This window comes from Branchiostoma floridae, chromosome 5 (assembly GCF_000003815.2).
Source record: "Branchiostoma floridae strain S238N-H82 chromosome 5, Bfl_VNyyK, whole genome shotgun sequence".
In the NCBI taxonomy this organism is placed as follows: domain Eukaryota; kingdom Metazoa; phylum Chordata; class Leptocardii; order Amphioxiformes; family Branchiostomatidae; genus Branchiostoma; species Branchiostoma floridae.
The window spans coordinates 23,889,907-23,902,268 of NC_049983.1; the positions used below are offsets into that span (position 1 = coordinate 23,889,907).

At 40.5% G+C, this 12,362-nt stretch overlaps 1 long non-coding RNA gene across 1 annotated transcript; it reads right to left on the reverse strand.

Moving 5' to 3' along the window:
* Positions 1-516: 516 nt before the first annotated feature.
* Positions 517-1,943, reverse strand: LOC118416601. The gene is made up of 3 exons (XR_004831229.1): positions 1,907-1,943; positions 1,310-1,417; positions 517-918 (listed from the first exon to the last, which is right to left on the reverse strand). It is a non-coding gene; the product is annotated as an uncharacterized LOC118416601 (long non-coding RNA).
* Between the last annotated feature and the right edge of the window lie 10,419 nt (positions 1,944-12,362).

The window sequence follows — 12,362 nt, forward strand, 5'->3', positions numbered from 1 at the left end:
TATGCAAAACAAACTGACCAAAAGCTTTTCATCTTACTTACTTCGATTTCCTTTCCATAAGTTGTACGAAAACATCCTTTGCTGTTTTTATAAGAGTTTGTGCTATGCCTCTAGTGGCTTTAACTTGAATATAAAAGCCTTATATCCAAGTGTGCCACATGCATAGGTTGAAGATGAAGGCACAGTTCTTGTCTCCACCCTGATTTATACATATCCAGTATATCGGTGACCTGTGTCAGTCCATTTCTATAGAGTACAACACCGTGTATTCTGTCACCTCCGTAAACTACCAACCGACCAACCGTCCCACGTTTAGGATCATCCGACGGTCTAAAAGGTGATTGACTTATGTACAGTTTACAGTAAATGCCATGGTGAATCAAATTTTTTGCTGTATATCATTACATTTTTTTGTTAAAGAAAATGCAAAACACACACACAGTGGTGCCGTACTCAAGTTGAAAGCTTATGTGAACGGCATAACTAACAAAATACAATCAATAACACACACAAAAATATTATAATAACAGAAAATCTATTAAACTATGAAAATAGTTTCGTTACCAACAAATACAACTGAGTTATATATAATACCTGAGCAATAGTTGTCGAGTAGATGCGAACCCCTAAGTAACAAATTTACAGTAGCTGTTTCTGGTAAGGCATTTATATTAAGAGTTGATATATTCAATTTCTTAGTCTGTCAAATAGAAGTCAACGTCGGTTACTATAGTTAGGGCAGTGCAATAGGAAGTGAGAAACGCTTTCGCTTTTATCATTACATTGTTAATCCTAAAAAAAATGATTGAAATCAAAGTCAAGTTTGATCATGATTCTCCCATGGCAGATTCTCTGACTTCTTTTCGCAGACACTGGCGGACAATGGTGTTCAGCACCTCCCTGCACGCTCACGCTCGGCTGCAATCAAAGAGTAAACTTGTCAATCAATTTGCATGGTAGAGGTTATTTGCATTGAGTTTATTTCACAACAATCAGCAAAAACATGACATTGAGATATAGGACATTCTCTGTACTTATCTATGAACGTTATATATATTCATTGTTACTGGCTGGAATTAAACAATATATTTGAAATTTATTTATTTCTGTCATTTTTACCCATTTTGGCCCACTTAGTGATTTACACTACTTTGCAGTGGGGCCCTGCACTACATAAATTGAAATGCTACTCGTACATATGCTGACATACAAACAGAAACTTAACATACAGTAAATAACTCATGCATATGTGATGACTGTGGCCTTATTACACACTTGCAAATCAAAATATCAATTTAGAAGATCTCACCTTTTTTCTTGCGATGCCAATTTGACGTAGTTACAACAACAACAATAATAACGACAATGACGCCACTCAGACCTCCTATAATCCCTCCGATTTGCCCGCCTGAAGGTCCTACAAAGGAACGGAAAATAGAGTTTCAAAAACATAGAACACGTGACTCAGTGAGCGGTGGATCATATGTTGCAGGAAGTCACGTGTTCTATCTGCATAACGTGACGTCACGACAGCAGTGGATTGTTCATTCCTTGACAAAGACTGATGCTGTGCAGTCGGAAATTTGGGTGAGTCCAATTTTTGTGTTGGAAATTACAGTTCAACTATTTCAAGAATGGCTTCTACCAACACAGATGAACTTTCAAGTTAAGTTGATGCCATGTTAGTAATTAACCAGGTGACCCTATGTACCTCTGATACATGACACTATGGTTTTAGGTTTACTTAATATGAGTATTCAATCATCATACATTTGATGGCCATAATATCAGGAAACAACATCGGCTAATTTGTGCAGACAGTTTCAATAGTTTGAAATGAAATGAGAAGTTAGATAAAAGCCAAGTGCTTTGTGTCTGGGTCAGGATAGAAAATTTCAACACCCACCTGAACGTGGAGGATCAGTTGTTGTAACGTTAGGACCTGGAATAGATAAGTTTAACAGCGTCATCATAATTATAATGATTGCTTGATATTAAGTAATATTGATTATCATACTGAAACAATTCAATATCAATAACTTAACTGAAAACATCATGTCTAAAAGACAAATTAATTATTACTTAGATTTGGTTTGGTTTGATACAGATCTCCCTGAGTGACTAATACATGTATGTCACTATTCTTCCTGGAGTCCGGGTGATTTGTAGAAAATCACCAATTCTAGACGGGAGGATTTGCACCATCGCACGTGTGGGGGTCCTTTAACGTGCATGTGGTGTGGCTCTCCCCGAACACGGAACCTCCGAGGGACGGCCCAAGTCGAAGCTAGGTACTCATTTTCACCTGAGTAAAGTGAGGAAAACCGTGTATATTGCTTTCCCAAGGGCGCAAGATCGGTGACACGGCAGGATTCGAATTCGAGACCTCTCGGTCCCGAGTCAAACATTACAAGCTGCCGCTGCGCCACGCAATCTCATGAGTACTGAAGAAAGTCTTTCTTGAATTAGAATTTCTGTGTGTCATAGCCACCGCGAATTTTCAAATGGGTCAAATCTTCCCGGCGGAGCATGTCCCCGGATCCCCCTGGTATTATCGCGCCGTTTGTTTGTTTGAACTTTGAACCTTTGTTTATCCATGCATGAAAGCTCAAATCGGCCTGCAGGTCGCTTTTCATAATTTGAGATCATGAGGGAAGAGGCAAGGGTCAGACAAAGTGTTTTCGCGCCGTTTGTTTGAACCATTGTTTAGACCTGCCGGTTCTACGTCACGTATCGCCCTAGAGGTCGTTTGTCCGTACGTGTATTCTTTCTGTCTCTGCTTTCTTGTGTGTTTTTTTCCACAGTTCCATGACTATATCTCACCTGTTCCTGATGTAAAAAAACGTTGCACGCTATTATAAACACTGAATTATATTGCATTGTTTGCAGTCACAATAAATAAAGAAATAAACACTAAATACGATTACTAGTACTAGTAGGTTATCTGCCTGGCTTCAAAGTCTCAACCTTCCAAGGTATTCGAATCCCAACACCTGGAAAATTTTTGCTGTTGGCTTTCAAATACCTATCTACGTAATTTGTAGCAAGGTGGCCAAATTTGGCGTTGCCTTCCTTGATTTAGCTTAATACGTAGGGTGTTCTTCTGAATTCAGCGTGAATCGTTGTCAGGACCCCCCATGCAGACGATCGTGATCCTCCTTTGTCGATTGTGTGACCCGATTATTCTCACCTGCGATTTACACAAACGGCAAAACATGTTACAGAACCGAGCCGAGTGTTCTGTATGGGAAGCTAAAATCTCTCTCCGTCACAAGAAAATGTGATTTTGTACGACTATGCTGAGAGTACCTTTAATAGATGCTGCCGCAAACTTATCGTACGAAGACTGTAACTCACCGATAGTCATAGAGAACGCCAGCTGTATCAGCACCATCAGAGCTGCTGTCAAAAGGAGTGCGCGGGTGTAACGAAACGCGGCGGCCATTTTTGCTCGTCTTATCTGAGTGACTGGTCCTGTTTGTCAGCAAACTCGGTCGGTAGTTCCTTCAGCAGTGCGTGGATTCACCTGGCAGTATCCGGGAAGAGTTTGCATGGTTCTTATATACCCACGGCAAACACGACCGGTAGGACGTTTGACACTCGCCGTTGGGTCACAAAGCCACGCCCCCAAGAAGTCAGGAAACTAACTATTTTCCAGGTGTAAAAACGGTCCAAGTTATTTGTTAATTTCATCGCTTTCCCTGTAAACACCCCGATAAAAAACGTCGTCTATGAAAGGCCAATCAGACTGGCTCAGTTTGTTGTACCCACCTCATGATAAAGGCAATAGGGGTTGTACTAATAGCTCCATAGAGCTGATACTAATAGCCCCATCGGGCCAGCTCTACAGAGCTATTAGAACAGCCCTGCGCCCAACCTACCAGCTCTATGGAACTATTAGAATAGCCCTGCGCCCAACCTAATAGCTCCATGGAGCCTACTCTCCAAGCAAGGTTAGGATTCGGCTGTTTTCAACGTTTTTATTGGGCTTTCTATGTTGTATTTTATTCTATTTTTGATAAAATACAAAATAGAAAGCCTGATGAAAACGACAAAAAAAACGTTGAAAACAGCCGAATCCTAACCTCTGCTTGGAGAGTACATGGAGCCAACTTCACGCACTTTGAATACATAGCCACGTTTCATGTCATTTTCTACAGAAATTTATCGTTCGCTTTAAATGCATACAATTGGTTCACGTCACCATCAAGAGAAATTTATAGTCCGCTATGGAGATGCCCTGGTAACACATGCTTACACCCGCTTACGCACTTGGAATACATAAGATTCATCAGTCACGTATGTAAACAGTTAATAGTAACGTTAATAGTAATAGAATTTTTCATTAATCAGTTTCTGACAGGTAAGCAAACATGTGTTCTAATGCAGTTCAGCATATTGCAACTAACGCCGCGATTCTTTGACGTGGAGCTCCGTTTTGAGTTTGAGGCTATGTGGTGCACTATTGGCTTCAACCCCCACCCCCAAATAATCGTCTTTCGCAGCTGAAAGAACTGGCCGCAGATGAAACTCGTCTCAGATCCCCTCCACAACTATTTTCTGGATTCTGGTCATTGGCATTTTTTCCCCATTTAATATAATATATAGATTAAATGTGCCCAACATAGAATGAAAAATCTGCTAACATTTCATGTAAAGTTACCTTCATTATGAATGCGACCATGTAACACACGTATTATGACATAGAAGTCTATGGGAAGCCAAAACTCATACTATAGCTCAGTGCCATGCCAGTACCTATCGTAATCGCTAGACGGCAGTGCTTCTAACACACTGGTGTGATCTACCCCCTCATCCTGAGTGGCATATTCCGAAAGGTCAGAGTTCATTCCAGACAGAAACTTTACAAACTTCAGGTATGTGGAAGTTTATTATTCCGTTCTGTTTGAAGTTGACGTTAATTTCCGATGGGATAAGGAAATGTTGAGGCTTCCTACAGATATGAAACTGGGATGACAGCGTAAATTGGAGAATATATCTTAGTTTTACCAAGGAGGTTAAAAAACTTTAGCTTATCCTCCTTGGTTTTACGTGGGTCGGTGGGTGGGGGGCAAAGTTAAGTTTTCAGAATTTTCCACTTAATTTACAAGTTCTAAATGGATGAATGTCGCCAAGATGAGTCAATACTGTCGCTGATCTACTTCTATATTTGTTTGCAGTTAAGGCTAGTGTAACAAAACTAGTGATTGAATTTTAGAACTCACTCTAGAGCTAGAGTCGATGCGGATTTAGGATTATAACGTTATTAAATTGCTTGCAGATTTTGATAGGACAGAGAAAAAACTTGATGCACAGCTCCAATTTTAGGTGCACCAAGGTGCACATGCACCCTGTATTTTAAGCGCACATGCATTCTGATCTCTGTGAAAGGGCTTTAAGTATAAGTTATATAAGCCCATTGATGGGTCCAAGTGCACATGCACAGGTCAAACTCAAAGGTGAAGGTCCTGACTTGTAAACAGTTGTTGTCTCGATGATCATACAGGTGGCCTCCGTCAGTTGGACAACGCGGTGTGTTTTTTATCTCCCATTTTAGTTACCAACCCCACCACGGGTAGGAAGCAGGAGGGCGATCCAACCTGCAGGAGGGCTGGGACCGAGGGTGATGCAGAATACATAGTGTTAAAATTGTTATATATTTATGTCATACCCAATGAGAAAACACACTTCTCAATGCGAAATGGCCTAGAACTAAAACTAGTGATTCCAATGTCTGAATCCGGTTTGCAAGTTTTCAACAGTGCCGCGCTTGGAGCACTCGGAGTGTGTTTCATATATTGTATGGAATCCTGTGTAAAGTTATCACCAAGTTCGGAACAGCCTTAATGAATGTTAGATTAGCAGCCCAGGTATGACATAAATATCAATTATACAATTACCAGTTGTGTTTACACAGGGGCATTCACCCTATAATCAAATGCTTCATGATGAATTCAGGATTGATGTTCTGAATGATTTCATAACATCACACAACCCAACATGGCGGACACAGTTCCCAGTACAGATGACCAGGACTTCAGCAGTGCAGAGGAACACAGGCTCCATGGGGAGTGTAGCATCACCTGTCATCTCTTCTCTCAACAACCGTTCCGCGGGAACATCAAAGTCTTCCAGGAACATTTCAAGGTCATCGAGATCAACAATGACTGGAATCTGGTGTGCCCTCTGGAATGGATTCCTGAGGGATGAGATCCAACTTAAAAAGCCTGACTCTGAGTGCTTAATATGTGCTGGCTATATTCAATGGTAAGTAGGCAATCTTAGATGCACTAACATGTGCTTATAACAAGTGGTACTGGTAGATTAAATGTTACTGAATTAAAAGACTTTTCCTACATATCCATTTCTTTGTTCTCACCAACGTTTTGGTGACTGTCATACTGACTGGTTCACTCGTAATTCAGCTCTACGTGTAACCCAGATTACAGTTGCAGATTCGGTCATAATGTATCTAGTATTTTACAATGTGTACAGTGAGTGCTTCATGTAATTTTTGACCAAACCTTAGTTTTCTAGCTTTGAATGTATTTGCAAGTTTTATCAAGTAGAAGCCCCTATACTGTGAAAAAAAGTGTGATTATCCTCATATCCAACCAGCATGGTGGTGTTTCATTCTTAGGTGAACCCTGTGACCCTTCATAAAATCTTAAATTTCAAAGAATCAATATTTGGCATTGGGATAGTTTAATAGTAAGCTGTAACAGAGGGAAACCTGCACAAAATTTGTCCCTGAATATGCGAAAGTAGCAATTCATAAGGGCTTCACTGTCGGATATCAAAACATTTTCAAGGGATCATGCCACCCCCCTTACCCAGTACAATAGTTATGTCTCCTGCTTGTTAAGAGCTTGCCTTCTGTACCTCAGCCTATGCTGCGAAAAATGTTTACTAATGAAACTCCTGAATATCATGAACAAGTCAGAGCACAATTGACTGTCAAAAAGCTGTAGCAATCAAATCACACCTGGCCAACGGCAGCCATGAAGGCCACACTATGTATATTATATGTAGGTCTACGTGGGTTCATTTGATACATTGGAAGCACTGAGATGAGTGAGTGAGTGAGTGAGTGAGTGAGTGAGTGAGTGAGTGAGTGAGTGAGTGAGTGAGTGTGAGTGAGTGAGTGAGTGAGTGAGTGAGTGAGTGAGTACTTTGTGAGTGAGTGAGTGAGTGAGTGAGTGATTGAGTGAGTGAGTGAGTGAGTGAGTGAGTGAGTGAGTGAGTGAGTGTGAGTGAGTGAGTGAGTGAGTGAGTGAGTGAGTGGCTGAGTGAGTGAAAGTGAAGAGTGAGTGAATGAGAGTGAGTGAGTGAAAGTGAGTGAGTTAATAGTGAGGGACACTGATCATGACAGTGAAAGTGAGTGAGTGTGAGCATTCATTGAGTTATTCTAATAGGCCATTAATAAGGCAGAAGTTTATTGTTAACTCCCAGGTGCCATGTCAGCTATATTCAAAACAAGTTTGAAGATCAATAGTTATACAAATATTCTGCCCTGAGTTGAAGTGGCTCCCATGTGGACTGTGAACCTACATCTGGTGATGAAGGGTCAAAGTCCAGTCTGCATGTTTGTACCTGTTTGCTTGCTGATGTGGCAGTCAGTCAGCCATGTTGGAATTTTTTCTTTCTGCTGATAATTTGATGGACACAAACAGCACTGGTACCAGGGATCCCTGCATGAGAAGAAATCACCTTGTCCAGTAAGACCATATTACAGGTATGGTATATGTGGCACCCAAATTTGAAGGCAACAGCATTTATGTAACAGTGGGGTTCTAGCGCTGCCAAACTGACCACGCCAACAGCTCTTGAGCTTTTGGTGTTGTGGTTAGCACGTTGGATTTGTGATCCGGCTGCCCGGGTTCGGCGCGGGTTCGAATCCCGGGAGTCGGGGTGTTGTTTCTTTCTGTTCTTACTCGCCCCTCTGAATTTCTACAATGGTTCCCACACCGGCCCTGTGAGTAACAGGCTAGTATGTGCCACACAGGGATGTCGATCTCGGAGATTCGAGGACGAATCTTGAAAAGAAAAGGGGGAGTAGTGTAACAGTGGGGTTCTAGCGCTGCCAAACTGACCACGCCAACAGCTCTTGAGCTTTTGGTGTTGTGGTTAGCACGTTGGATTTGTGATCCGGCTGCCCGGGTTCGGCGCGGGTTCGAATCCCGGGAGTCGGGGTGTTGTTTCTTTCTGTTCTTACTCGCCCCTCTGAATTTCTACATTTAGATACACATTATGTACGTCATACAATGAAGGACAAATTGAAGGAAAATAGCCCTACCACCCCCCACCCCCAATTTGTAAAGTTTGTCAAGAAAGGGTTTATAATATAAAAAACTATGGAAAGTATTCTACTAAGCATCTGCCAAAAGTTACTTTTAATTTTCTGACCCCTGCTGTTAACCCCTTGCAACTGGTGGTCTTGAAACTTTAAGTTAAGATTACCCTGGCTTATATATAGGTATTGACAATACATTATTTTTATTGCAGGTTGTGAGGAACATGTGGTGGGACATGTAACACTGAACTAGTAGCCATGTCGGGGGTAAGTAAGAAAGTTGTTAATAATATTATGGCTCAAAATACCACTAACTCTCACTCACTCTCTCACTCCGGCGAGCTCGTTTGGGCCACTAAGCAATTTTCATAAAAGGTTATCAACTTGCATTTTTTTAGGCTATGACAGATTTACTTGCATACTTTGTTTTATGAACAAAAATTATGCTGAATGTACAACTTATGGTTCAAACTCACTCTGTCACTCTGACATTTGCTGAAAAGGCATGTTTCAAACTGTTACAGATGCCCTTGTTCTGTAAATCTTCAATCTTCAAATCTTTGATAGCGTGAAGGGAAAATGTCAAGTAAAAAATCATCCTCTGGCAACATTCGTTTTTCGCCTCGCCTTCAGTTACGTGGGGACCTCCTGTGACCTCCTTTGACCAAACTTCTAGTATAGTATTGTTTTATGCAACACCAACCACGAGAGTCATTTCCTTCTCCCTTAATATTGCTGACCTCTCACACAGTTCGCAGACCCTTACAAATTCACACGTCAAGTAGATATCAGTCTATTTTGCTTGTAGATCATGTGTTCATCCATGAAATTTCATGGAGGTTATCCAAAATAAAGGTTGGGTGTGGCTGGGAATGATCATGAAAGTAGGTACCCTAGAGCTGGTGTGAATAGGGTTTGCTACCAATCTCTCGCTGCAGGCACCAGCTGGCCTTGACTATCACTTGCCTCTCATGGAGACTCTTGAGAGGCAAGAGAAAAAATAGGGAGACCGGCAATTGGTGAAGACAGCTGGATTGTGGGGCGGGTAAAACTTGCAGGCATCATACATGCACGCACAGCAATATTCAAAATGTATAAATACGACTTTGTTGTGCCATGAAGATAAATATAATCATACATTATGTTGTTGCAGGGCACAGAGTACATGACCTTATATAGCTACGATGCCCAGGACTCTGATGAGCTGACATTTAATGAGGGGGAAATACTTACCATAACTAATACCTTTGAGGTGAGTATAGATGTGCTGGCTGTACATAGACACTAAAAAAAAGCCTGTTGACAATGTACATTTCATGTATAAAACCATTTTTATTCTGTCCATGAATAATGAACTCAAGGTACTCGTAGTTTTGAGTCTGTCTGTGCATGTGTGGGTCAAACTTCTGCTTGCAGAGTAATATGACCTGCACTCCAAAATTCCAACCCTCAAGTACCTAGTACCAAATATCTAAATTCTTGAGCATTTATCTCTAATATCCTGACTTTTGCTTTTTACATACACCGCCACATGACCACTGTTGCCAAACTCAAAACAATAAAGATCAACTTTCTGGTGGTGAAGGTTACAAATTACAGTATGCTAAAATGTTACGGTAGGCAGACCGATTTATTAAGATACACTGACTTATGTTGAATGTGATTGGACTTGCAGAAGTCTCCATGGTATCAAGCAAGAGCACAGGATGGGCGGGAAGGCCTCGTTCCTGCCAACTATGTGCAGAAACTTGGGATCTCAGAGGGCAACGATACACCTGCACAGAGCAACGACACACCTGCACAGAGCAACGATACACCTGCACAGAGTGTATGTATAAAATCAATTGTCTTAACGTTACTGATATTAAGTATTGAACATTAAAGTCATATTTTCCTCCAGAGGAGAGTGCTTATTTTCTAAAAGACTAAATAATCATGATTGTACACAAAATCAACTAAATTTGTAACAATTATTAACACAGTGACTGTAGTCACTGTGACAGTAACTGAGTATTGCCCCTTCATGCAGACCCATCGGGTATGATGCATGATGGGAATAATGCCTTAACTATTGGTCCCTATGGGATATCCATAGGACGAAAACGAATATTTAAGCCTACTTTCCGAAATACTTAAATGTAGCCTATTAAAGGTGGGAAAATATTTCCGCAGAGTTTACGGTATCGTAAAGACCACGGAAACCATAGTTTTACATTTCCGTAACATTTCCGTATTCGTTAAGGCAAATTAAATACAGGTAATATCTTAACATAACCTTTAAGCATTCTTATATGTGCCTTATAGATGAAACGGGTATTGCTTATGTACAGAAAACATCTACAGGCTTTGAACCGACTATACGTTCACATACAATCAGTTGAACTTCGCCTCTTTGCAGTGGAGATTACATATGGGAGATGATATCTTTTCATTGCCTTTCCGTTACGTTTGATCTCATTTTACAAACTCTTATTAGCATAGGTATTTGGAGACCTCCCCCTTTTATGTATAGGTGGAAAAAAGATGTCGGAAATGTAGCGTTAATCATTTTTTCAAGAAGAGGCATTGCTTTTACCATTATATTACTAGTATATCCACTCAATATACCACATGCGCCTTTCACTGTAACAGCGGTTTCAATTGACTAGCTCGTGATGTGTTAGCGTGTTTGGTTTAACCTAGAAAAACAAATCTCCTCCCGTGTGAAACCTACATATAACATATACAATATTTCCGGTGTCATTCCGTTACATTTGAGCTGACTTTACATAAAAGGGGGAAGGTTTAAGCAAACCTCCCCCCTTTTATGTATAGGTGCAAAAAAGATGTCAGAAAGGTAGCATTAATTATTATTCTAAAAAGAGGCATGATTGCTTTTACCAAATTATGAGTATTTCTGCTCAATATATCACATACGCCTTTCACTAAAGTAGCGGCTTTGCCTAAATAGCTCTTTCTGTGTCAGCGTGTTTGGTTTAACCAAGAAAGCAAATCTCCTCCCGTGTGAAACCTAACATATAACATATACAATCTTTCCGATGTCATTCCGTTACATTTGAGCTGACTTTACATAAATGGGGGGGTTTAAGCAAACCTAGTGTACAAATGTTGAGCTTTAAAACACTGTATGGAATAAAAGCTTGGGGTTAAATTCATCATCTACAGTTTACAGTGTGCGTGTTGTATTTGACATGAAAGACCTCGCTTCTTTGCATGTGTGCAGTGTGCTTGCTATTTGCCATAAAACACAACAGAAACCATTTATACTTTGCATCGGGCATTTTTTTAGTCAATACTCTTCTCAGCGACCACCTGTCCAAATCGACCGCTTTTTTCCGGTCCCCCGGGTGGTCGTCTTGGGCAGGTTTAACTGTATCCAGAAATACATGAGCAAATTTATTTTCAAGCTCAACCAAATATTTCCTGTTCTGTTCGATGTCTGCCATTTTACTTGATCACAAGGATTCACAATTCAGTTTGAGGATCCATTGGGTCACCTCTGCTTTACTTGAAATTGGTAGTACTGTCACTACAACGGCCATATATATTATGCATTAAGTCATTGCAGTAGAATAGTGTCATTCAACTGTTAATCCTCTATAATAATTTGTGGGTTCTGGACCCCAAATAATCCTTGGTTTACTCAGGGTTTTAAACCCAAGAGAACCTGAACCTTAAAGGTTCGGTCGAACAAATAAACCCTTATATATAGAACCCGACTACACCCATGGTTAAAAAGGGTCCGCGTTTAGGGTGGGTGACTGGGCTGTTTTCACCCATTATAGCCCACTAATAAAACTCAATATACTCAACTAGAGTTCCTCGAACACATATCTTCGCCAAATAAACATTTTTTATCGAAGGTCGTTGTTTTTGAATGATTAATGTATGTAATTATGGCTATAATGGGCCGGCTAAGCACCAAATACAGCTTAATATGTTAATATAGCAAAGCTGGATGTAAGGTCTTTAGTTAGGCTAGGTTAGGCTAGGTCTTTAGTTTTAGATAAGATTTCACTCTAAATGTACATTGCAGTCTTTTCATAAAGACATAAATAATAAACAAACT